The 27,914-nt window shown below is 43.2% G+C and overlaps 1 protein-coding gene across 2 annotated transcripts in view; it reads left to right on the top strand.

Annotated features, from left to right (window-relative positions):
- The first annotated feature begins 3,381 nt into the window (after positions 1 to 3,381).
- PMFBP1 (polyamine modulated factor 1 binding protein 1) overlaps positions 3,382 to 27,914 on the top strand; it is an 86,390-nt gene continuing 61,857 nt past the window's right edge. Inside the window, exons 1-2 of one of the 2 annotated variants that reach the window (XM_058441163.1) lie at positions 3,382 to 3,428; positions 21,860 to 21,982. The gene's annotated coding sequence lies outside the window, so the exon portion shown is untranslated. Of the gene's footprint in view, positions 3,429 to 10,469; positions 10,541 to 21,859; positions 21,983 to 27,914 lie in introns of those variants that run through there. The other variant, XM_058441165.1, reaches the window with a different exon arrangement.

Consider the following 27,914-nt stretch of genomic DNA (forward strand, 5'->3'; position numbering starts at 1 on the left):
AAGTCGTAGGAAGTTCACTCTAGCAAGTGAAAGAAGGGTATTAAATGACTTACAAAATTACCAGGAGGGCTGAAGAAACAGACGCTAGATTGAGATTTCAGGAGTGGCTTGAACACCAGGGCACCGAGGAAACTGCCGCCTCGTTGGTGATCAGGAAGCCACCAAGATCAGGAAGTGATATAATTAGAAAGTGGCCACCATCCGTACTTGCCACAGAAGACCCTGACACAACCATGATGGTGCTGCCAGAGAAACAGCAGCCCCAGAAAACATGAGCTCTGACTCACTTCCCCTTCCACATTTCATCTGGGCACATCTGACTGACAGAACTTAAATCACATGCAGAGACCCAGGGACAAATGCATCTGAAAAATAGAAAAGAATATGGAAAACAATGGTTGCTAGTTTTCCAGACTCCAAAGTATAGGAAGGAACATTGGAAAATTGGAAATCCATTTCACCTCCAACCTGCCACACCCTCCTACCCACCAGTGGTGGGGGATTAAGTGACCAGACATACTCCAGGGTGATTAGAGCAACTTTCAAAGGTGAGAAACTGAGATATTTTCTGCTAAAAGCAGAAATCAGGAGACAACACTCATATAAGTGCATTAACAAGAAAGAAAAGTAGAAAATATTTGAAGGAGACTGGGTGCCATTTATAAACCAAAGGTTCCAGAACTGGGCAACCTCTTTGTTTCAATGCAGCCACTGTGATTCCTAGCTTTTTGCAAAGAACTGCAAGAATCAGCAGGGTTTTACAACACCCTAGCCAGCCACACACTGTAGGACTGAGGGAGGCCACGGGTAGGGTGAATTTCCAAGTCTGAAAAATACCAGGGAAGCCAAAGAAACAGACACTAGGTTGAGTTTGCAGGAGTGACTCTGAAAGTTGGCACCCAGCTCTTGGTTTTGTTTGTCATATCAGTCCCTGCTGAGGAAAGCAAACAGCAGGTAACTGTAGAACACACCTGTCTATAGCAGCTGTTTGATGTTAGTAGGCTTTGATTGTCAACCGAGCAATTTGCTTAGGATTTGGAAACAAAGGAAGGAGATTGTCAAAAGCCCGAGGAGCAGGTGACATGCAGCATGCCTATGTGCTCCCAGCAGTCAGGAGGAGGATGCGTGAGCGAGAGATTGGCACCAGAGATAGTGCAGTTTGGGGAAGTGACAGCCTCCTACAGGGCAATAATGGGAACTCTGCAATAATGTGCCAACTTCCTATCTCAATGAATTGTTGATGTCAGCAGAGACCACACTACAGGCAAACGAGTCTAACCAGGGTCGGGGTGGGACCTAGGGAGGAAAATTGCTCAATTCTTAGTATGGTTAGAGAAAAACATCAGGGCCAGGTGCAGTGGCTCACACCTGTAATCCCAGCACATTGGGAGGCCAAGGAGGAAGGATGGCTTGAGCCCAGGTGTTCAAGACCAGCCTGGGCAACAACATAGCAAGACCCCATCTCTAAAAACAAAATAAAATTTTAAAAAGAGATACATCAGTGAGGAGTCCAGGAAGGATGCCAGCCGGAATGATTTATAGGTGATAGTGACTAATCTAGAGTCTATTGTGACTGAGAAGTGAATCAACCCTGCTGATTCTTGCAGTTCTTTAGACACTGAGGAGTGTCTAAACCGACCTGTCCTTTAAGATCCAGCTCCAGTCCCAAGTCGACTCATTCACTCACTGATTCATTCATTCAAGGGTTTCTACTCAGCACCTTTTGTGTACAAGATATACAATGAACCATGCTAGTCATGGTGTCCACAAGGAGATGAATGAAAGTAATTTCTCTCTAATATGATGATAAATGAATGAATAAATAACTCTAGTACAAGGTAGCAGGTAAAATAAAGTAATGTGAAAATTCCAGGATGGGACAGTTACTTCAGTTTGGTGGAGGAAAATGAGAAGGATCTGGGAGGCCTTCCTGGAGGAGGAAGTGGTCTTGGTGAAGGCCTCGTGGAATTTGTCGGTTTTCAATATATCTGATATTTTCATTTATATCTGACTTAAATAATGAGCTTTGAAAGTATTTTTTAGTGAATCAAGATAATGTATATAAAGAAAGGTGTTTAACCATATAGTGGGTAATTAATCAATATTAGCCCTTTTCTGGGATGGAAATGGGCCCATAGGGAAAGGTAAATGTTGTGGTTGAATATAAGCGGGAAATGCACTGCAATGCCTTGATCCGCTTCAATGTTAAAGGATTGTGATTGGCAGCTTTGCTGGAGTTCTTTGTTACTTGTTTTGGAGCCAGGCCCTTCTGTAACCTGGGAAAGTGTTCCTCATCGTATTCTGGAGAATTACTCTGAGCATCTCTATTTGTTTCTAACTATGATATTCAGAGGAGGCATACAGGATTTTAACTGAATTGAAAACAAGACGTAATGTGGGAAGTACTGGAGATATAATAACTGTTGGGAATGACGAAAATGTATAATGAAAATGTGGACATAGTTCCTGTAACTTTTGCACCTCTCAAACTCCAATTGAAATTTAAATCCAAAATGCATTATTCTGAGGATAATTGTTCAGCATAAAATTATGAACTCAAATTAGTATCTCATCACCCTCTCAAAGGAAAGCCTGAGAACCAAGGACATAGAACCAAATTTTAGCTTTCCCATCAGACCCCTCCAGGTCAGTGTTAAAGCATTGCTGGGGGACGGGGGAAGAGCTGGGAAAGCAATGGTGTGGTCACACATTATGCATCTGCACTAGTCTTGAGAGCTCTGCAAATCTGTCCTATAGGTGGTATGGGGACAAGGAGTTATTCAGGCTGCGAAACAATAAATGGAGAAACATTAAGTGGACAGTTGATCAGGCAGAGAGTCATAACCAGGCTAAAGCACCCAGGGACCCCCCCACGGCCAGTCCCTATGGATGTCACCAGCAGCATACACAGCAGGCAACTCCCTTTCTCCCCTGGCAGCACTGGACCAGGTGTCCTAAGATCTAGATCCTGTCCTTACTCTGTGTGATTCTATTCTAACCCCAACCTTTCTAGATCCAAATTTTCTCATCTTTAAAATGCACCCACCTACATCACAGGGTTGCTATGCAGTTGAAATAAGGTAATAGTTATGAAAGTACTTTGAAAAGCTATAAGAATTGTAATAATGTTATTCCTTGACTATAGATTAACGAACATAATAAAATTGCTATTGCAGATATTAGCATAATAGCACAGACTGTCCTTCCCTTTAATGAAATTCATCAGGAATAAAATGCTCCTGCTTTTTCCTGACATTCTCTCACCGTCTTTCCTCTGTAGGAGGCTATGAGGCTCAGTGTTCTCCAGAAATGTACCTCTGTGTGCAGAAATGTTCCAGAAGGCCACACTGTCTACAGGGCCATTGCTTCACTGCAGATTAGATGTCCTCCCAGAACCTTCCAGGGCACTAATTGCCTACACAGCTCTGGTAAGAGGATCAGCAAGTATTTTAGACTAGTAAGTGTGGAAATTCTGCTCCAGTATAAATCAAACCAATTTTGATTAGAAAATATAATCTGTTTCATGAACAGCTGGACAGTTTACTCTGCCAGTTAAAGGACAGTACTTCCCCCATCCTAGCCAGAGGGAGCTTGCGCTGGGTTGAAGTCCCTGATAGGAGTCAGAGGGCTGGCTCTACCTGAGGTCACCCTGTTCCCCTGCTCTGTGGACAGGTGACAGTGGAGTGAGCCTGTTTGGCAAAGGCCCCTCAGAGGCTCCATCCCAGCAGGGCAGGCATAGAGCCTTGTGTGCTACCAACAGCTTGCCATGTAGTTTTCTCCCTGCAGATCCAAATGTCACACTCAAACTGCTGATATAAAATTCACTGCAACGCTTCCCTTCATTTCCTCTCGGGCTGCTTTTCACTCACAGGCTCTATGAAGATTTCCGTAGTTACCAAGCTCTCTATGTAGAGTATAGTTCTGACCACCAGCGGCCCCATCCTAATTCCACGCTGCCATTCCCTGTCTTCTTGACTTCTCTCCACGTTTCCTGTTCCAGTGCAGCATTAGAACAATGGCTTGGAACTAGCTGAGTAAGTGATTTGCAACTACATTCCCCCCTCTATCACTAGAGGAACCGACCTGCTAAAGGAAGTCACTGCAGAAACTACCCTTTTTTTCTGAAAAGGCCTTTCCAATAATCTCCCTACATTTTTTTTTTTTTTTTTTTTTTTGAGACAGAGTCTTGCTCCGTCTCCCAGGCTGGAGTGCAATGGCATGATCTCGGCTCCCTGCAATGCCACCTCCCGGGTTCAAGCGATTCTCCTGCCTCAGCCTCCCAAGTAGCTGGGACTCCAGGAGTGCACCACTATGCCCAGCTAATTTTTGTATTTTTAGTAGAGACAGGATTTCACCATGTTAGCCAGGCTGGTCTTGAACTCCTGACCTCAGGCCATCCGCCCACCTCGGCCTCCCAAAGTACTAGGATTACAGGCATGAGCCACCGCACCCAGCCACATTTTTAATGTTCCTTTTGCATGATCTTCAACATAGACTTTCTGAGGACTGGGCTCTGCATTGTCTTCGTTTAGCTCTTCAAGCAGTCTTACGTCTTCTTAAAAGTGACATTCATAAAGCAGGGTGGTCACTGAAAGGCTAGGGCCATGCAAAGGCTGTCAGCCACGGAAGATGCTGCCCCCTGCATCAGAACACAGGCGGACTGCTGACAACACCTGAACCGACGGGAGAGGTGACCTTGGGTTGGAAACAAAGGGCTAAGCCCGGTAAGCTTGCTTCCTAGTTCCCTGCAACAACACAGCCACTCACCCTAGGCAGCGCAAGAGCACAGGAAACAAAGCCTCATTTGGCATCTCTGATATCATCTTTGGAAGTGAATAAGACAAATAACTTAAAAGGGGCAGGGGAGATCGATGACGCTGCTAACTTGAGACTGTCCATATGAGAGGTTCTGATTTATCAGCCTTCATAGAAGCTGATAAGCTCTTGAAACGAGTGTTCTGTGATCGGCGGCCGTACCTCCTGGTAGTCTGTGTTGCTCTCCTGGTTGGGGTGGGCGGGGGTGGGGGGATGTGACTGTGACAGGGACTGAAAATACACACTGTGATTCCATCATTCACTGATCCATGGGTTTGCCTTATTATGATGGGGCTGTTAATTTTGTCAACCCCAGGTATAGCCCAAAGCTGTTGAGAATTATATTTCAGCACAGGTTTGGGGTGGGGGGAAAAAAACTACTACTAAAAGTAGAGAGCTGTCATTTTTTAATTGGTATTATTATGAAAGCTATGTTGCTTGCATTAGCAGACGGAGCCAGAGAAACCATGCAGCCATTCGGAAAGGAGGAGGGCAGCTCTCCCCAGGGCAGGGGGATGTGCAGGATCCAGCAGGGAGAGGGACGCTATTATTAAAAATACGAATAAGAAAATAGAGCTGTAAACTGGGTGAGTAGCCCTGCTGAATATTGGTGCTGAACAGTGTCTGAGCACTGGCTGGGGCTGCCTGAGTAAGATTAAAATCTGCAGGGAAATTTTGTTCCTTAGCACTGGCAGAAATTAGGAATAAATTCAATTGCATTCTGCACAATAGCTGGAAGCGATTGAGGTTAAGTGGCCTCGCTCTCTGATGTGTTAGTATTACTGAGCACTCTCTGCTCACGTGACTTGGTGTGATCTGCTCTTGGAACACGTTGCCATGGCAACTGATGATTTCTATTACAGTACATTCAAGTTCACATTCTAGGCCTGTCATACGTTTGGAAATTTCCAGTTAAAATATTTATTTATGAAAAAGGCAAAAAGAAAAGAAAAGCCACCCCCAGACTCTTTCAGGGATAGCAAACAAAAAGATGCCCCCAACGAAGAATGATTTATCCGACAACAAGAAGGGAATGCTGCGTTTTCACTCAGCTGTTGCCACTAAACAAAAAATGTCCCATGGGGTGGCCAACTTTGTCAGGGAGGGGACAAGTTGGAAGCTTAGCTGCTGTGGTTTGGTGTGCAGATGTGATGTCGCACTGGATGCAGAATGACAGAAGTAGCCCTAAAAACCTGCAGATCAGAGTCTCCATTTGACCCTCTGAGGCACATTGCTCCAATTTCAGCTTCTCGCTAAGGTTCTGCACTTTATCTTAGTCAATCCTCAGCAGGGAAAGAGCTGCAGTCTCTCCTCAGCCACAAAGAAGGTGTGGAGGGAGCCGTCACTGGGTGGGTCAATATTCTGGGGTCCCTGGGGATTCCAAGGCTGACCCCAGTGGAGGAGGAGGGCAGCCGGGGACATAACGCGGCAGACTGCTCTCTCGAGGAAGCCATAACCTTGCCCATGACAGAGTTCCATGTGGCTTTCTCTGTACTCCTCCCAGACACTGCCCATGGAGCCCCGGGGACCCCCAGCCCTTTTAGGAAGACTACTATTTAAGTGTGTATATGCCCGCTGGCTTCTCCCTGGAGAAAGACAGCCAAAGGTTAAACTAAACCTTTCCTGAGAAAGAAAGCATTATTTCTTGACCATGCATGATGCAGGGTTGCTAACAAGGCCTCCTGGCTTCTCGTACTTTTTTCCCTTAGTCAAGCACATTAAATATGTTAATAAAAGATTCCCCAATGCTTTCTCTATCAGAAGCTTCCAGGTGGCTGCAATGACCATAGGTGCCCAATTACCTGGTGAGGGCATCCCATGACTCACAGATGGTTCTTTCTCTAGCTATTAAAATCTCCATGGTCTTCTTTTGCATTGTGGCTTGTGCTGAGTCTGATTTGACTCACACAATGGTTCGTAGCTGGAACCCACTTTGTACAAAGGGGCAGTGTTTCCTGGACTTGCTTGATCATTAGAGTCACTGGGCTGCTTCTTTAAAATACATATTCCCAGGGGGACCTCAGACCTACTGAGTCAGAGTCTCCAGGGCAGAGACCTGGGAATCTGTATTCTTATAATCAAGCAAATGTAAGTCGCACTGCACTTGGATTGTAGAGCCTATCAGCAATATTAGGTCTATCTTTCAAAAATTGTCTTGCTGACATACTCCTAATGTCTCTCTATAAGGCATTGGGCCAGGGGTCTTCTGGGAAATTCCTAACCATTATTGGTGCAGAATGGGATGAGAGACTGGGCAATATTAAAGAGTAGATTGATGGTTGTGGTCCGGAGATTCCCCAGTGGAGGCACGGATGAATTCAGTCCCGTTAATATGAATGTATTCTCTATGCAACCAAATAGTCATCCCATGTGTAAGAAAATAACTTCTTCAACTCAAATTAACCAATGTGCCTACCCAGCTGCTCCACAACAGGAGTGCCGTGCATGTAGAACAGATACCACTCTTTGGAGTGTGAGTGAAATGGTGGGGTTAGATTTTTAGTCCCACTCAGCAGCTTTTCCTATGAGGATTTACAAGACAGGTGTTATGTTTACTGATGGCTAACTGCACATGTGAGGCTGGGGGAGGCAGCGTCAAAGATGGCAGTGTTAAAGACAGAAATCTGGCCAGGGAAGTGCCGGTTCTGTACTACAGAGAAGACACCAAGCACAGAAGAAGCCCCTGTACCCTGTACTCTATTTGTCTAACACAAATGAGTGTTGCCCGGACACCCAACCCTTTGAAGGAATTCTAGGTAAAGACTTTGGTGTCAGTATCATTTGTATTGATCTTTCTCCCATATTTGGGAGCAGGAGGTGGGGTTGCTGAACTTTCAGTTCTTCTGTGGATCCAAAAGAGCATTCATGTAAGGTGAACTCAGGGGCACCTGCAGAAATTAGAGCAACCAGGGTTAGTTTCTGAATCAGTTCAAGAGTTTTTGAAAACTCCTTCTCTCTCTCTCTTTCTCTGTCTGTCTCTCTCTCTCTCTCTGTCACACACACACACACATTCTGTAAGCTCTGAGAGAGAGAGAGAGAGATTTAACACACTTACAGTCTTTCCCAGAGTCCAGAATCATGAATACAGAAATGACTTTTTCAGATTCTGGAGTGGATTGCAGACCTGCAGGCCCTACTCAGCCAAGGAATGGCAGGACCCCCAGCCCAGGACGCCCTGGCCAAGCCTAGCTCAGGCTGCAGCCTTTGTGTGGGACAGCAGCATCACCTAGTGCTGCTGAGGTTTAAGTACAAGCTTTTCCCTGAGAACGTTCCAATGTGCTCAAACTGTATAACAAGATCAATTATCCACAGTAATGAATGAGAGTAGTAGTATTTACAGCAATCCCAAACTGGAGATAACATCCAGGTCTGTTTTTTACTTAACTTGGAAGGTATTCAGTGACTATGTAGCATTTGAGTTTTCCATAAAGTAACATAAAAGAGTGTATGGCTGAGCTCATGCAGGCAGGATGGATGGGGGAGGCAGGAGGGGTTAGCAAGGTTAAAGCGGGGCTGGGTTCTTGTGTCAGTTCAGGTCCTTCAAGAAGCAGATGCTGAGATGGCGTTAGAAGTGCAAGAGATTTAGTGAAAGATAAAGGGGAGAGGGAGCAGAAGCGGGCAGGGAGAGCCATCAGACTTCAGTGCAGGTCTGACATCTGTGAAAAGGAGAGGGGGAAGGAAGGAAGATGAGGTAGGAGGAGCCTCAGACTGCAGTGCGGCTCGGAGAACAGCTTGACCAGCCCAACAGGACAATCTGGTGCAAAGATCACCTATTGAGGAGTCCTGCATTGGCCAGAAAACATGGGCCCTAGTGCCATTGCTGCACCCAGTCATTGGCCGGAAGCTGCCCTGGAGACATTGACAGCTGGAGGCTGTCCACGAAGTGCACTCCCTGGGGCAAGTTCTCTGTCAAGGGAGACCTGAACAGCAAGCCTCCATGGCTGCTGCAGATTGTAGGGAAGCTGTCTCAAATCACATACTTACCTGCAGATCCCCAGGTCCACAAACTGACAAAAACGGAATGAAGGAACACTATGGATTGATGCATCTAAATTGATGAGTGTAAAATCTAGCACTTGTTCTCATACCATTAACTAATGTAAGCTAGAAAGAGGAACTCCTGAGCAGCCTTTATTAAGCATGGATTTTTAAACAGCAAGTGGCCTGCCTTCTGAGGTGTGTTCTCTGCCCAGGAAACCAAGTTCAATGTCAACAACCTGGAACACCAACAGTGCCTTAGCTTCTTTGTCAAGGATGGATTTGGGTCTGAAAATGTCTATATCCTGCCCAAAGCATGAACAGTGACCTCACATCTCTACTGATTCTCTCCCTCCCATGAATAGTCTTTGATACTATTGACCACAAGATAACACTGCCCAGATGATATGACCTGATTTCCGTATTTAAAAACATTAAGGAACTTGCTCAAGCTCAAAGATTTTCAGAAATCCAATTTGGGTGAATTAAGAAATGCAGATAGCACTACAGGCAAGGGCACAAAGTTTTCAAATCACAGTTAAGCCACAAAGGCCCAGGATGCCTTGAATAAAAAATGCAATGAATCGCTTGACAAAGAATCTTGAAAAGATCTAAGGGTGGAAGAAAGCCCACTACAGAAATAGAGAAACGATGAGGAAGAGCCAAAAAAAAAAGAATGTGCAACTCTTTCTAAGGCTTATGGAGGAAAGAAAGATAAGAGCAGCTGCAGAGAAAGCAGAATGAGTTTTTAAACTGGTCTTTAACAAGAAAAATAAAGGGAGCATAGATAATTAGGAAGTAATGAAGACTTTTAAATATAGATGTTGAAATAAACCAGGTAAGGGAATACTTGAAAACATGGGACAATATGTAAATCAGCCAGTCCAGAGAATGCACATTCCCCAGCCTTAAGAGAATTAGGTAATGAACTTGCTGAACTATTGACCATTGTTTTCAAAGGCTCCAAGAGACCAGGGGACTATAAAATGAAAATATTTGACCAGTCTTTTACCAAATTAAAAAAAAAAAAAGCAGCCTTGATAATTACCATACCTGCCACTATAGACTCTTCCACCTCATGGGGAGGTTGTAATGACAAATGGAACTAGAAATATTAACCCACCCTGTGGAAAACTTGGGGAGGTGTGCTTAGCTAGCAGTGGTACGTGTGCGCCATGCTGATGGACTAGAGCCGGGCACATATGATTGGGGTAATACAGATGTTTGAATTTTTGTTCAATAGAATGCATTTGGGGGTTGTGTAATTGTGTTTCTTTTTTTTTTCCCCACACTGATATAAAGTCAGTTTGCATCCCCAGAGAGCACAGCAAGGGAGAAAAGGTCTTCATGGTAGGTGTCAATCTATGATTTTAAATTTTCCATCCACAGATGGATAATGGACTATACTATAGGTCACATAGAAAATCTCCAAGCTCTCTCTTTAATAAATAGACTAGTACAAGCTATTTTTCATTTTCACAAAATAATACATTAGTCTTCTAGAAAGACAAAAAATACAGATAAGCAATAATGATAATCACCCAAAATCTTGTCCCTGTTTATACAATTTGGTGTTTTTGCATTCACAGTTTTTTTCATACATATAAATTTATTTATTTATTTATTTATTTTTAGAGACAGAATCTCACTGTGTCACTCAGGCTGGAGTGCAGTGGCACCATCATGGCTCACTGCAGCCTCAAACTCATGGGCTCAAGCAATCCTCTCACCTCAGCCTCTTGAGCAGGTAGGACTAGAGGCGTACACCACTACACCGAGTAATTTTTTTTAAATTTTATTGTAGAGACAGAATCTCACTCTGTTGCCCAGGCTGGTCTCAAAGTCCTGGCCTCAAGTGATCCTCCCACTGCAGCCTCCCATAGTGCTGGGATTACAGGCGCAACCTACCATGCTGGCCAGAAGTTATTTCTATAAAAATTAGAGGGTCCTCCATATAGGATGGTCCATATAACTGTTGTTATTATATAATTGTTATGTATTATATAGCTGCTTTTTTCCCACTCAATGTAACATGCACATTCTTTCATCATTTTAAATCACTGCATATTTAACAAATAACTTTTGGACTGTGTCTTCTTCTTTTTTTTTTTTTTTTTTTGAGACAGAGTCTCCCTCTGTCACCCAGGCTGGAGTGCAGTGGCAGGATCTCAGCTCACTGCAACTTTCGCCTCCCAAGTTCAAGCGATTTCCCTGCCTCAGCCTCTTGAGTAGCTGGGACTACAGGCGTGTGACACCACACCTGGCTAATTTTTTGTATTTTGGTAGAGACGGGGTTTCACCATATTGGCCAGGATGGTCTCGATCTCCTGACGTGGGATGGTCTTGATCTCCTGATCTGCCTGCCTCAGCCTCCCAAAGTGCTGAGATTACAGGCACAAGCCACCACACCCGGCCCTACAGTTAACATCCTTAAACAAACATCTTTGCATACTTACTCTATTCTTCCCTTAGAATAAAATCCTGTAAGGGGTATTGCTTGGCCCATTGTATTTTTTTAAGGACTTTAATTCCATCGATATTGCTAAATTACTTTCAAGAAAAAAAGGCAATTAACACTCTACAAACAATACATGAAACTGTCAGTTCCCTTCTATGTGCACCAACTAGATTTAATAACATTTAAAATTTTTCAGTACAATAACATATTTAGCATCCTATAACAGTTGAATTGGGATCATTAGGTGAAACAAAATACCTGAAGAAATGTGTGTGTTTTCTAAAGTGACATTAAACTATTTGAGGGAATTCTGTCTCTCTCTCCTCTCAAATGTGTGTCTCTTCTTCCCTCCCTCCTTCCATCTCTTTCTTTCTTTCTCCTTCCCTCTCTCCTCTTAGGAGGATACATATGTGATAAAAGTATTTTTTTAATCACAGGTAAATAATAAACACAAGATTCAGGATGGTGGAGAGAGGCAGGGGTCAGAGGAATGCCACAAGGAGAAACACTTAGAAGCCACATATTGGTAATGTTTCAGCTTGCAGGGGATCACACACACACATTTGATCATTCTGCTTCATAGCTTATGTATATGCTGTAAGCATCTGAATATATTAGCTACAGAGTGGGGATTATGCATTGCACACTCAGTAGTTAGCAAATTTCATTTTTCAATATGTAAAATCGTGTTCTCATGTCCCCAAAGAGTGGAAGCATTTTTTCACTGCTAAAACCAGACCCGATACTTTACTAGCTGGGTGCCTGCCAGGACGGAGCCTCTCCAGAGGATTCCAGAATTCCCCAGAGAGGTGGCTGTGCCCTCATACCTCAAGTGGAGAACTCCTCCCTGCTGGAGAGCCAGGGATGGAGAAAAATGAACCAGAACGTACAATAGATACAACTTCTCGAGGAATTACCTAAGGCTCAGGGCTATGACCTTACCCATTCTCATGTACGTTTTCGAAAATAGATCCCCAATTCTGGTAAACTATTCAGAGAAAATAGCCTATTTTTAAAGGAGAGCTCCTAAATAGTTAAATCATTTTGCTTAAGCAATGAGCCAAGTCGCTTCTAATGAGGTTGTAGCATTACTGGAAATAAGATATATATAAATAAATAGTCAATACATTGCTCCAATAAATCACTTGAAAAATATTCCCGAATGTACTAAATGTGTTTTTAGTGGCATGTGCCTGACCTTTCTGGAAGAAGAAAGATAATGCTAGAACATTTTGAGAATAAACATTTATCCAAATTAGTAGGCAAGACACTAGTAAAATTGTTTTACATTTTCTTAACACCTTTAACTATACCCTATGCTTCCAAAACAATTTATTTTTCCTACCTTTAATAAAATACAGAATCTGTCTGTAAAGTAGCAGGAATATAGGAGCAGAAAGTTTTTTGATGAGCCAATGAGAAATCCTATAATGGCCCTATTACCTCAAGGCCTCGGGCAGGATGGATGGATGTGTTTGCAACACTTCCTGAAATGACTTGCAGGCCATAAAATTTTCATTTTTTATGACTGTATTTCCAAGTGTTTTAAAATCAGTGCCATGTTCTTTTTTCATCATATTCACAATAAAAATGTAAATAAGACCCATTTATTCATTCAACAAACACACGAAGAACCTTCTCTTTGCCTGGTACTCAGTTAAGGAAGCATAGGTCTTCCCTCAAAGTCCTCACTATCTAAGATGTCCTATAAAGCTTCCTGTATTAAATCTGCAACTGAACCTTTTAATGTTTTGCTTCACTGCCTGGAAGAAATAATAATTACATTGTGCCCCAAAGAGTGTGTGCTCAGATTGAGGTGTGCCAGAGAGAAGTTCTGAGTCTCAGTCTTCTTCATCTGGTCTGCCTCCCCAACCCCACCTCTCTCTCACCTCTGCAACTCTCTGTTCTCCCGCCTGCCTCTGACCCTAAGCTAGGCTCACTCTCTTCCCTTCCATCCCATTTCACTCCCTCTCTGTCTCTCCCTTTCCCTTTCTTTTCTCTCTCTCCCCTCTTCCCTTTATTATAAAACTTCTAGAAAGACATTCACACCACTCTCTCCTCCCATCAGTTCTTCATCAGTAAGTGTAACTGCAGTCCTCTGTTCTACCCACCATGTGTTCACTAAGGTCAGAAGCAAAATTGCCTTTGCAAAGATTATGATAGTGAGAGAAATCAAGCATGGCTGAATCCATCTTGCCTCTAGCTTCACGGGCTGGCTGTCCACACTCATTCCTGGGTATAGGCCAAGTTAACCATGGGAGGAATTTTGTTTATGGTTTAACTTTGAAGCAAGAATGATAATAGTCCATCCCTAAAACTAACCCCCTCCTTGCTCAGAGACTGAATAAAACTAACGAAAGGTAAGGAGATTATGATTATGGGAGGGGCCTGAATTCTACTTAAAATGTAGGCATAATTTCTATAATACCTTACTGCTTAGGAGTCATGTAGCCAAAGGTCACAAGATTTGTGACTTCCCCAATTGCTCCTATAGATAACATTGCTCGTGTAGAACCTAAGATTGGTTTTTTGAGATGTTTTTTCAGACTTTTGCATTGTAGCAACTGACTGACTGCCTGCCAAGACCCTTGACTCATGACTCAACCAGTCCCATGACCCTCACCCAGAGGCAGACTCAGCACACAAGGACCATTTTCCACACCCCTATGATTTTATCCTCAGCTAATCAGCAGCACCCATTCCCTAGCCTCCTACCCACCAAATTATCCATTAAAAACCCTACCCTCTGAGTTATCGGGGAGACTGATTTAAGTAATGTGTCTTCCATGTGACTAGCTTAGCATTAATTAAACTCTTTCTTTACTGCAATACCGTGGTCTCAGTGAATTGGTCTTATCTTTGCAGCAGGCAGGAAAAACCCTTGGGCAATTACAGCAGAGGCTTCTAATCTCCAAAAGAATGGCTTGGTTTTCCTCATCTTACTTGAACTTCTGTAGCAGCTGACACTGTGGACTCTGCCATAATTTATCTTCCTTCTCCTCTTTGGAGAGGCCCCTCCTCTGGTTTTCCTTCTGTGGGCTCCTTCTCAGCCCTCTTTGCCAGTTCCCTTTCACTGCCCATTCCTCCAAGATTGGCGCTCACACCCCAGACAGCATCTCTTCTTATCCCACTGCTCTGACCACTGGATTTCTCCTTGTGGGCCACACGTGGTCACACATCAGTGCCCTTGAACAAGCTAGTCCATTCATCTTCCAGGGACTGGGTTAAAGGGATGGCAGCATGTGGTGGCTGAGGTCATGGACTCTGGAGCAAGACGGTGTGAGTTCAAATCCTCGTTCTGCATTGATGAGCTGTGTAGCCTTGGGAACATTACTTAACCTCTCTGTGCCTTAGTTTCCTCAACTGTAGAATGAAAATAATAATAGTGTCTGCCTCTGGAGGTTATTGGGAGAATTAATGAGTTAATATTTGTAAAGTCCATAGCATGGTGCCTGGCACATCCTAAGTACTGTGTATTTGTTCAAAAAAAAAAAAAAACAGTCAACACTAAAAGTATTTTCCAAATGCCCAAGCTTTTATAGTCATCTCCTACCAACCGTTTGTCACCATGTGTTAGGCTTTTCAGATAAGTGCCTCCCCAGGGCACTCTGCACTCCCTTGGTCAGGGACCCTGTCCTAGTCACCTCTAAATCCTAGCCTGGCACAAGGCAGGTCTCTGAAAATGTTTGCTAAATGAGCAGGAGGTCATAACAGATGGGTTTTCGATGGCCGTCGAGCTTAATAGCAAATTTGGGAGTATGGGCATAGTGTTTTCTTGGGAAGTATTTTGGCAGGGGTGGGGTTGAGGTAATGTTAGGCACCAGCGCTTTCCATTCCCACAACTTCTTCAGACCAGTAAACTGATCAGCTGACAGGAGCCATAATCATGCCAAGCCCAGTTAATCCACACCAGAATGGCACACACTGTACCTTTCTGTATCCCATCAGTTGAGTTTTATTTTCCGTCCTTCATACCTGTTTCCTTCTCTGTGTGTACTTTATGAGCTTTATATGTAAAGCATGAAAAATCCAATAAAACATGAAAACCACAAGTCAACAGTGCTTTGTTCAAGAATATTCCTATTAATCAAGAAACTTTCCCAAGTAATGCGCTCAATCCACCCACCAGGTGCCAGGTGGCAATAGGCACTTAGGGAGAGAGTTAGGGAGCACGTAAGAGAGAAGAACTGTGCCCCCTGGCCTTGGGAAGCTCTCAGTGCTATCTATGATTAGAATACACCATCCCCTTCCTAGGAAAGCATCTTTAGAAATCAAAGGTGTTCATAACCCACTAATGCATCCATACCTTTAATTAGCCCGATCGAGCATATAACTTGGAAAAATCTCTCACCTCTTTTGCTCCTTTCAACTGATTTCTGAACACTTCATTTTCTAGTAAGCTTTCACTACATAACAAGCAGTAATGAAATGACCAATATTAACCCATTGTTATATTAAACAAAGTACATCATTGGCTGATGGCATCCTATAGTCTTGGGGTTTGAAATGGATTCTATCCTATGATGAAAACATTTGGTATTTGCCTAATGAGACCATTCTTGTACCTACAAAGGAAAAGAGACATTGTATTAAAACATTTCATGTTAACGACAGCATGTTCAGCACTTTCTGCTCACAGCCACATCTGTGGGTGAGGCAGGTTTCTCGATATTAAATGCTGCAGTTGGGCCCATATTCTTAGCGAGATGTCTGATTGGCTACTCCCCAAATATAACTTAAATTGGCTTAAAATAGAATAATCACATGCTAACCCGGTAGCATTAGCAACTCTATTAACAGCCAATTTCACATCCACACCAGAGGGAGTAAAAGGTAATTTGCTCATTATCAACACCCTCCGGCAGTGGGAGGAAATGACTGTTCATCAGAAAGTATTTTCCAACATAACAATAGCAGTGCCCATATGTAACCACCTCACTCTCCCTTCCCTTCCACGACTTGAACACCGAAGAACCGCTATAGGAAAAAGACTTTGCAATATAAACAGGTTCGATATAAGAAGTCTCACCACTCCCCCTCCAAAATCAGCCCTACCATCATATCACCTTTGCTCTTTAGGGTTACAAGTGAAATGTTTGGCAAATCACCCTACAGGGTACAGGGTGGATCCCAGTATAATATTATATAATATCATGTAGACATTGTCTAGACCAAAAAGCTTCCCCATCCCTATGACTTGACTAGTACCCCAGACAGCTTTAACCCAATGAGTTGAATGTGGACAGCTCTTGCAGCCCACTGTAACCAAATCTATAATCTGCAGACTTATCTAAGGATGGAAGATACTGGACCATTCAAAATTGTGGTATTGTCCTAATGATTATTTTAAATCTCATCCGCTATCAATCTTTATTTAGTAAATGTTTCTTCAGAAGTTAAGTTTCTTTGTTTGCTTGCTTTTATTATTTAATAAAATATATTTTTATTTTTTTTGAGACAGAGTCTCACTCTGTCACCCAGCCTGGAGTGCAGTGGTGTGATCTTAGCTCATTGCAACCTCCACCTCCCAGATTCAAGTGACTCCCCTGCCTCAGCCTCCTGAGTAGCTGGGATTACAGGCATACGCCACCATGCCCAGCTAAGTTTTGTATTTTTAGTAGAGATGGGGTTTTGCCATGTTGGCCAGGCTTGTCTCGAACCCTTGACCTCAGGTGATCTGCCCACTGAGGCCTGCCAGAGTGCTGGGATTACAGATGTGAGCCACCTCGCCCAGCCTGTTTGCTTGCTTTTAATTGCTGCTTAATAAACTTCTGTAAATGTGTTTATATATTTGAATATAATATACTATTACAGTGACAAATTAAAGAAATAGATTTCACACCTGTCACTGTGCTCAACTGGCTATTTTTATTTGAAAAGAGTCATCTCCTAACTCCTGTCTAGCTTTCTAGGCCTTCTGCTCTGCTTCCTATCTGTGTCTATTCGGTCTCCCACACACAGAGGTCAGGCTAATGTACACGAAGCAATTGTTGATGTGTCTCTCCCCAGCTCGAAAACCTTCATGGCTCCCTGTTGCCTTTAGATACATTTCAGACTCTGAATTCTAGCATCTACAGCTCTTCCCATCCCAGCCTCTCCTTCTCTTCCAGCTTCAGCTTGAAATTTCATTTCTCCTCAACATCTTAGAATATAGCCCATCTTCATCTGTCAGAATCAAAAGTAGGATCAAATGCAGCTATCTCCATAAAATCTTTCTTGATTATTTGAATAGAAAGTGATCCATTGCACCTCTGAATAGCAGAAGCCATTTGGAACATTCTGCAACTTCAAAGTAGATTACGGGGGATCTTCTTCCAGAACTTGAAAATGAGAGAAAGGTTATTCTGGGAGGTACCCAGCGTCACCTTAGAGAGACAGGATAAATCTCAGATTTGCAAAACTTGACTGGACCAGAGTAGTCTATGTAAGAAAGAGCTTATCAATCTCATGATGCAGACAGGGGGAACATATAGTCCCAGAGGGAATGATGGGTGGACCCCTCCTAGCTCTGTCCAGGAGAGAGGGAGCCTTAGCCAACAGACTGATTGTATCAGCCCCAAGATCTTTGCTATCTAAGATAGTTACAAGATGCTGTCCTAGTCAGTTATAATTCAATGTCAGATTATTTCAGTATCCCTTACTTCTGATTCTGTCACCCAAAACTCTCTTTGGCTTCTCATATTGGTCTACCTCTAGAGAGAGTGTGTGCTGGCCATGTGGACTAAAAGTATTCCAATTCTCATGACAGTGATCTCTTACTGTAAATTAGTTACTTTGGCTCTTCATTCTTTCAATAAATATTACTGATCATCTACTATATGCCAGTTATTTCTCTACTCACTTCAGATAAGATGGTGAACAAAAATTTACAATCCCTTGATCTATGGAGTTTGCAGTCTAGAGGGAGATACACACAAGTATGCCCACAATTCTAATATAGTGTGAGGACTGCCCTGGTGGGGACATTCAGATCAGGAAGGGAGCATGTGCTTGGAGGAAGAACCCAAGCTTGGGGATTCAGAGAAGGCTTTGTAGAGGAAATGATATTTACCCTGAGTTCTGAGTTAACCCAAAGATGATGGGAGGAGAGAAATGGAATGATGCACACAGCCGTAGCACAAGCAGAATGGTCCAAGGACTGGGTGTGTGTCCAAGAAACTGAACATAGTTCACTAGAGCTCTGGCGGGAAACATAAAGAAGGGCAGGGAGGAGGGTCAGAAAACAGGACACAAGGCTGTGCGCGGTGGCTCATGCCTATAATCCCAGCACTTTGGGAGGCCAAGCTGGGTGGATCACTTGAGGTCAGGAGTTCAAAACCAGCCTAGGCAACATGGTGAAGCCCCGTATCTACTAAAAATACAAAAATTAGCCAAGCATGATGGTGCACAGCCATAATCCCAGCTACTCAGGAGGCTGAGGCAGGAGAATCACTTGAACCTGGGAGGCAGAGGTTGCAGTGAGCTGAGATTGCACCACTGCACTCCAGCCTAGGTGACACAGCGAGACTCCATCTCAAAAAAAAAAAAAGAAAGAAAGAAAAGAAAATAGGACACAGATCAAGAAAGGCCTCCTAAACCGTTTAAGAGTCTGTACTTTACCTTGAGAGCAATGGATAATTATTAAAAGGCTTTAGGCAAGCAAATGACATGATCATATCTCTAGTTGTTGGAGGAGTGGGCAGTAGTATTGGGGTTGAGGAGAAGAGGACCAATATAGAAGATTAATTGGGAAGATCCAATAGGCAGGACATGGTAAGTGATGGGATGAAGGGTCTGGGAGTTGAAGTGAGTGAGAGAGAAAGACAAAGAAGAATCAAGATGGTGCTTAGATTTCTGGGCTGGAACAAATGAAGTAGATGGCAGTGCCTTCCACTGATGCAGTATATAGTAGTGGTTAAGAACAAATTCCAGAGTTGGGCTACTTGGGTTTGAATTCCACCTTTACCACATGTTACTCTGTGATCTTGGGCAAGTTTATTCACATCTCCGTGCCTTGGTTTCTCATTTACAATAAAAATAACCACAGAACCCCTAGGGCTGTTATGCAGATTACATAAGTTAATAGTGAAGTGCTTGAAATTGTGCCTCTCCTTCTCACACAATAAATGTTATGTAAGTTTGTTACATACCTTAAAAAGGTGATATCAGAGGAGAAGCAGGTTTGGAGTAGAGGCTTACGGATTTAGTGTTGGAGAGACTGAATTGCGGAAGCCTGTGGATCAGTGGAGCACACCTGTGTAGAAGGCAGTTGTTATCCAGATCTGGAGCTCCAGATGGAGAGCTGTGCTGGAGATGTTATTGTAGGAACAACCTGATATGGATGATAACTGAAATCTGACAAGAGAGAACAAGACCAGGGAGGATGTAGAGTGAGAATGGGGAGGACGAGACCAGGAAGACCAGGAAGAACCTGGGACCATTTCAGGAATGGCCAGAAGGAGAGGACTTGCCAAGGAAGCGAAGGAGCCATCAGAAGAGCAGGAGGAAATCTGGGAGAGAGTCTCAGAAACCAAGGACAGAAAGCATTTCTAGAAGGAGAAAGTGCTTCTAGAAAATATTTCTAGAGGTAGCCCCTGATGTCAAGTTTGTGAGATACAATAAGGACCAGAAAGGGCCCCCTGGAGTTGACAACCAAAACTTTGACTTTGGCCATTCAGAGTTGCTGCCACCAGGGTAGGGGTGACAAGGTGAATATGGGGAAAGGGGGATAGAGGAAATATCAAGAGGCAGCAAATGCGAACAATTCATCCATGAAGATGAGAAGTGAGGGGCAGAGAGGAGAGAGAAGATGGTAGCTGGAGGAGGGCAGGAGAGGATTTTTTCCCCAGTATAATAGAAGATACTTGCTCATAGGTAACTACTCTTACGGGTTTAGTTGGGTTGCCTCCACCCCAATTCATGTTAAAATCCTGACCCCCAGAACCTGAGAATGTGAGCTTATTTGGAAACAGCATCATTGCAGATGTAATTAGTTAAGATGAAGTCAACCTGGAATAGGGTGGCCCCCTAATCCAATATGACTGGTGTCCTTATAAAAGGGAAATCTGGAGACAGAGATGCACATAGGGAGAACACCGTGTAAAGATGAAGGCAGAGACTGGGATGATGAGTGTAGAAGCCAAGGAGCACCAAAGATGGCCAGCAACCTGCCAGAAGCTAGCAGAGAGACATGGAACCAATTCTCATCACAGCCCTTAGAGGGAACCAACCCCACCAACACCTTGATCTTGGACTCCCAGCCTCCGGAGCCACCTAGAGTGTGGTATTTTGTTACAGTAGCCCTAGGCAACTAATATGCCTGCAAATGAGACTTCCTGTTATTTACCTTATAAACTAAGATCCCATCAAGAAGCAGATGGCATGCTCGAGCTGAGTAATTTGTGGACTACTTCATAGAGGGACTAGGCATAAAGGTGTGGCCATGGTATAAGGAAGCTACAAGGTGGCATGCAGTGCCCAGGTGTAGTAAGGGTAGGCCTTGACCACCTCCAAGCCTCAGGGGCCAGGGGAGGGAGCAGACCTGAAATGGAGAGTGGAGAAGGCCCCAAGACCCTCTGGGGACCTGGCAGGAAGAATCTGAGGACCCACTCCCCTCCCCCACTGACCTTCCTGCTGATGTTCCACACTGGTCAACCAAGCAGGGGCCAGAAAGCAGAGGGCAAGAGAGCTGGTTGATGCAGCTCATGGGGCACAGAGCGGAGGGGAGAGAGGCAGAGAGTATGTGAGGGGCAAAGGAAAACCCAGCCCAACTCCTTATCACATTTTGAAACCAACAGGACTGTTACATATTCAAATGTTGAAACGTTAGCATGGTAATAAGAAGAACCACTGGAGAGGGAGAGGCTACAGCACAAGGTAGCTCATTATAGGGCACCGGTATTTTTGGAGTTACACTTCTCATGGTACATTTCTGCTTCACCCGATGCATACTGGGTTCTCAGCACTTTTGAATTAATAAGTAAGTTCATATTTATAGTCTCTGTTTCTCCTTTCATCTTTGGAATTAATCATTGAGAGAGACATTTCCTTCTATCCCCTAACCTCTTGGCCTTTTTTTTTTTTTTTTTTTTTTTTGAGAAGGAGTTTCACTCTGTTGCTCAGGCTGGAGTGCAGTGCCATGCTCTCAGCTCACTGCAACCTCTGCCTCCCAGGCTCAAGTGATTCTCGTGCCTCAGCCTCTCAAGTAGCTAGGATTACAGGTGTGTGCTACCATGCCTGGCTCACTTTTGTATTTTTAGTAGAGATAGCGTTTTGCCATGTTGTCCAGGCTGGTCTTGAACTTGTGAGTTCAAAGCCATTTGCCCACATTGGCCTCCCAAAGTGCTGGGATTACAGGTGTAAGCCACCTCTTGACTTTTGAAGTGACTGAGGTGCACCTCTCTTCTAGAATACCTGTGAGATAAGCCAGTGACCAGGAGAATAAGTCTGGTCTAAACTATGGGCTCATACGAAGCAAAGTGACTCCATGAGAAGCTTCTAAACCAAGCTTGTCTAATCCGCGGCCCATGGGCTACATGCAGCCCAAGACAGCTTCGAATGTGGCCCAACAGAAATTCATAAATTTTCTTAAATCATTAGGTGATTTTTTTGTGATTTTTTTTTTTTTAGCTCATCAGCTATCATTAGTGTATTTTACATGTGGCCCAAGACAATTCTTCTTCTTCCAGTGTGGCCCAGGGAAGCCAAAAGACTGGACACCCTGTAAACAGAAATGTAAACACAGCACAATCGGTAAGAATCATTTCTTTTATCTGTGATTATAAACACTTATTTAACTAAACCTACTACAAAGACTATATTATCTAAACTAATACATGTTGGCATGATATCTTCTTATATGCTTCTATGCTAGATTCAGCCAATGCTTTATTTTATAACGAATATAATCAATTCATTAAGGAAGTCAGCACCATACTCATTGATAAGAATAACAAGTCTTTTATAATGAAGGACGATGTTCACATATTCATCGCAGTTCACCTTTGGGTTTTGCAACCTGAATAATTTTTTAATCCCACAAGGAAGGGCTAGCTTCATGATAGTCTTTTGAGTCCCTGGATTGGGACTCAATGTTTGAGTTGACTCTCAGATGTTTGAAAAGTGGTCAATAGTATAGGGAGAAAACTTGTGAAGCAATGAGAAAAAGCCATAGATAGCTAAGAACTTTTTTAAAAGTAAAAATAAAAGAGGCAAAAGGCAAAATGGAAACAAAGTGTGCAGTATCCCAAGGTCCAAAATGTCTTCCAATAAAATACTCTTCTGTGATGGCCCATAATCCTTATCGAGAATTTAATTTAATTAAAAAAAATTTTTTTTTTGAGATGAAGTCTTGCTCTGTCACCAGGCTTGAGGGCATGGCTCGATCTGGGCTCACGGCAACCTCTGCCTCCTGAGTTCAAGCGATTCTCCTGCCTCAGCCTCCTGAGTAGCTGGGATTACAGGCGCACGCCACCACGTCCAGCTAATTTTTGTATTTTTAGTAGAGATGGGGTTTCACCATGTTGGCCAGAATGGTCTCGATCTCTTGACCTCGTGATCCGCCCGCCTTGGCCTCCCAAAGTGCTGGGATTATAGGCGTGAGCCACCGCACCTGGTGAGTATTTAATTTTTTTTTAAAAGTCACACCCAAATGCTGCAGTGCACAGGAATCTTTTCATTTCTTCCACTATTTTTGGGGAGAGACATTCCCTTTGAAGGCTCCTGGTTACCGGGACCATGGGAGCACTGGGGTGTCCTCCCTCATTGCCACTTGTGCAGTTGATGTGCTCTTAGTTACAAAGCACCAGACTGCTGCTGCCTTCAGTCAATCTGTTTAGCCAAAGGCCTCTGATTTGTTCACATTTACTACAACACATACAGAGGGCTGGAGAATTTTTTTTTTTTTTTTTTTTTTTTACTATTGATCTGGTGCTTTAAGAGGGGAAAAAATCTCCTTGGCTGTCTAAACACTATCGATCCCTGCTTGGGAGTCGCAGCAGAAGTGTAGAAAGGGCGTGGATGAATTGAAATTTCATTTCCGACAACTTGTTCCTGTTATTTTTACCCTTTTGGATGGGGAGAAACACGTTGCTGCGGCTTCAGTCAATGTGGTCGATAGCTCCACTGAGAAACTCAACACGGCTTCTGCCAGAGATTTGGCAATGAGACATGATGTTGGATTAAAGTGTATGAAACTGAAGGATGCTTATGAAAAGTATGAGGTCTTAACACCAGTGGAGGCAGAACAAGTGGCTCTGGGCTCACTACGATCTACAAGAGCTGTGGCTTTGCAGAAAATCAGGATTGTGGAGACTAACAACAGTCCCATGTAGGAAGGGCCCAGAGTATGCACCAGAAGCCTCCCTGGCCTCTAAGTGCCTTGCTTCCTACTCTTAGCTGGCTTTCTGCAGCAACCATGGGAAAGGTACCCTCTAGCAAAGCTACATTTCAGCCCTCAAAGAAGACCATGATGTTGAGCCCTTACAGGAGGTTGCTTATGTACTGTGCGGGAAAGGACCCATGTAGAAACTGGAGCTGCAGGCCTTCAGGGAACTAGTGGACAGACTGGGCATGCAAGGATAGGTATCTGCAGCCAGTGGTTTTGGGAAGCTCCCCCACCCCTTGAACACACCAAGTAGGAGATGTGGTTTGGTGCCAGCAGCACCAGCTTTGTTCTTTTATTAGATGTTCAAAGAATACAGGAGAGAACCAGGCTCCTTCTTCCTAATGGCAACATCTGGCATTTATGTAGCTAGGCACCTTTGATCCTTAAGGATCCCAAAGCACTTTACAACCTGCTGTAGTGCTAATGGCCATAGCAACGATCGTACAGTAAACATGGCCAAATATTCCCCGTACTGGTTCTCTCCTCTCGATTCTGCAGTATACACACAGTTTTTCCTTCTGGAAGGAAAGATTCCAGTTTGGATCTGAAACGTCTCTTTTGTTTGTCATTTTTTGCTAAGTTTGTTCAGGACTGCCTTTTTTTTTTTTTTTTAACAAAAATACTTCACAATCATTTCTTAATAAACAGTACTTAATTTACATTTTCAATTATCTTATAAGCCCATTTCTGCCCCTCATCCTCATCCCTCCCACTCTAGAGAAAGATAGAAATGTTCTTCTCTCTTGGGAGTCAAGAATCTGCATTGCGGATGAGGTTGCAAATTCAGACACAATAAACAGAATTAAGAAAAACTGAGCTGGCGTTTGACAGAAATTGTAAAATGACACTCAGAAATGTTGCTCTTGTGGAAATTACTGATATTAAAATATAAATCAGTGTCTTGTGTTTCCCATAGCACCAGGGGCTCTATTAGGTTATGCAGTTTGATTGCTGAGCTGAACCTAAGAGACTTGGCAGTTCAGAGCTGAAGTTATCACAAAGCATTTAACCCTTCTCCTGCTGGAGAGCAGGCACCTCTGAGAATGCCAATTGATAATATCGCCCTCAAAAGGCCTTGACTATTTTGTTGAGTCCTTTGAAACCTGGGAGAAGGTAGAGGAGGGCTGGGTTGGGGAGAGAAGATAAAGGAATTTGGAAAATCTTTTCTTAAGACAAGAGTCTTGTTGCATAGTACCAGCCCAGGGCAACTCAAGAAGCAGAGTCTGTGTTGGAGAGTTTATGTTGGAGAGGGCAAAGAAAAAATGCCCATTAAAAATGTCTGAATATTACCCCATTACATTATTTATTTAATCCCCATAACGATCCTGTAAGGTAGGTATTACTGTTCCAGTTGCTTCCAAATGGGGAAATTGAGACTCAGAGAAGTTAACCTGAGTCAAAATGTGAGCCCTGACTCCATGAAGAAGTGGCTGAGGCAGTGAAAAGGATAAGATGAACCTGGAGCATCTTGTACCCGAAAGTAAGGATGTGCTTAAGAATGGGTATTGTTGAAAGGGCTCAGGAACCAAACTGAAAGAGCTCCCATTGGCCAAAGCTGGAAAATTTGAGCGACAAAATAAGTAACAGTATTAGATTATAGCTCATATAATAGATATCCATGAGTTCATAGTGATGTAAACGATACATTAATTAAATGGGTGAGAAAGAGCAGCTCTTTCTTACAGAAGAGTTCCAGTGAATAAATGTAGAAGAAATAAAGGAAAAAGAAGACCCTCATTAGAATACTACTGTAATAATTATTACAAATGAGATCCACCTTGCTAAAGATAGCAGGTGACAGTTTGAAGAAAAACAGGATATTTGTATACTCTTAAAATATCTCCCTTAATATATTTATTAATTATAATGGGGAAAAATAATAACTTTATAGTAGATAAACCCAGTAGACACCAGCATAACCAAGTGACCAAGGTCAACATCATCAGGGATAAGATGCATTGATATCATGTATCCCCTAACATGATACACTAAGAAGGTATATGACACACTTGCCCAAAATGCATAGCCTCAATCTCAGCACAGAGAAACATCAGGTACTTTGGGAGGCCAAAGCAGCCAGATTGCTCGAGCTCAGGAGTTTGAGACTAGCCTTGGCAACGTGGTGAAACCCTGTCTCTACAAAAAAGTATAAAAATTAGCCAGGCGTGGTGGTGAGTGCCTGTAGTCCCAGCTACTTGGGAGGCTGAGGTGGGAGGATTGCTTGAGCCTGGGAAGTCGAGGCTGCAGTGAGCTGTGTTCACACCACTGCACTCCAGCCTGGGCAACAAAGTAAGACTCTTTCTCAAAAAGAAAAAAAAAATCAGGCAAATTCAAATCGAGGGGCATTCTATGAAATAACTTTCCAGTACTGTTTAAAAGTGTCCAAGTCATGGAAGACAAGGAAAGACTGAGGAACTATCATAGATTAGTGGAGTCTAAAGATATAAAACAACTAAATGCAATGTGGAATACTGAGTCAGATCCTAGAACAGAAAAAGGACATTAGTGAAAAAACTGGTGACATCCTAACAAAGTATGTAGTTTTGTTCATAGTTTTGGACCCATGTTAATTTCTTACTTTTGATCATCGTATCATCATGTAAGATGTTAATATCGGGGAAACTGGGGAAAGGGTATACAGGAACTCTCTGTACTATTTTTGCAACTTTTCTGGAAATCTAAAATTATTTCAAAAAGGTCTGTGTGTTCCTGTTCTTTCACCAGAATAGATCACTTCTACCTTTGGGGAGAGACAAAGCAAATCACAAACAACCATAATAAAGGCAGATCATTGTGTTAAAAGAGGTATAGGAAAAGGGCTGTAAGGGGGGAAGGGTACACACCTGGCAAGGCTGCTGTGAGGATTAGCTCTGTTATTTTATGTTCAGAACACTGCCTGGCACATAGTAGCTGCCATACAAGAGTTAATATGACATGGAGTTTAGGGAAGTTGAAAGAAATGGCAATTGGGTTGGGTCTTGAAGATGTGTGACTTTTGACAGGCAGAAAGAATATATCTCATAAAGAAAGAAAGAGCAACCAAGTGAGAGAATTTTCTCCATGTCAGTCAGTGATAATGGCAACAAAGACTAGGTGGACTGTGTACTTCAAAATGGGAAATTTTCCAAAATGGCATGGGAGTAATGGTGGTGGCAGTAGGAAGGCTGAGATGTTCTTCTCCCCCTGACCCTGGCTCTTTCTACTCCATACAGCAAGTGGAGAAGGAGAAAGTGAACACAAAGAACTGATATCTCAAGAGAAAACCAAGGCAAATCGAGAAAGGGAAGGGGCATTTGAGGAACATATCTGTGGAATCACCGAAGAGCTGGTCCACAATGAAACAGGGGTTCCAAAATGTAGACTATAAGCAACTAGTGGAGGTGCTAGAAATGGTGAGTGAATTGTAAAGCAAGATCTCTGAGAGTAACTTAAATAAGGGTGTTTTGTCAGTGTCAGCTTGCATTAGATTCAGGTGTGTGAAACAGAAAAATTAAAAACAAAATCATTACTTAAGCAAGATAGAAATTGCTCTTTCTATCCAGGGCTGGCAATGGTAGTTCCATAGCATTAAGGCCTCATGTTCCAGATGGCTGGTGGAACATCAGGCATTAAATCAGCATTGCAAGCCATTAGAAAGGTGGGAAGAACAAAGAGCTGTGCACTACTTCTCTTTCAGAAGATTTCATGGAAGTCCCCACAATACTTCCTTTTATGTCTCATTGACCAAAACTTAGACACATAATCATACCTAGCTCAAGAGAGGCTAGGAGATAGAGTCCTTTAGATGAGTGCATGCACATCCCAGTAAAATGAGCATCTGTTACTAAGGAAAACAAAGAGTATGGATGTTGGAACAAACAACAAACAGCCTCTGTGAAAGGTAGCAAAGAAGAGAGCCAGGGGGAGACGTTTTCACCTAGGACAGTGAGTCTCATAAATCCTGGATTCCTTCTTCTGCTCCTCCTGGCCCCTGATTTCTTCTGTCATTCAAAAGCCTCTTTCTGGGGAGACCCAACTAGCCCTACTTTCTCTCCAGAAGAACTCCAGTCCTGGAATTGGACTATGGCTCAGTCAGTGACATTGGTGTCAGGTTCCTATTCACTGTTACTCTTCAGAACCCCAAACCCTGGCAAAACCATTCTCCAACATCATCTCCTCATACCATCTCCCCCTACCAGTTATGCCCTGCACTACCAGGGATTTTCTCCTTTAGAACCGGGTTTGGATTCAAAAAGGTGAACTCTCTGCATGCCAAGCCTCTGCACGCCAAGCCTCTGCACATTGGCTCCAATCATACAT

Source organism: Hylobates moloch, unplaced genomic scaffold, assembly GCF_009828535.3.
Source record: "Hylobates moloch isolate HMO894 unplaced genomic scaffold, HMol_V3 SCAFFOLD_6, whole genome shotgun sequence".
NCBI classification, from domain to species: Eukaryota; Metazoa; Chordata; class Mammalia; order Primates; family Hylobatidae; genus Hylobates; species Hylobates moloch.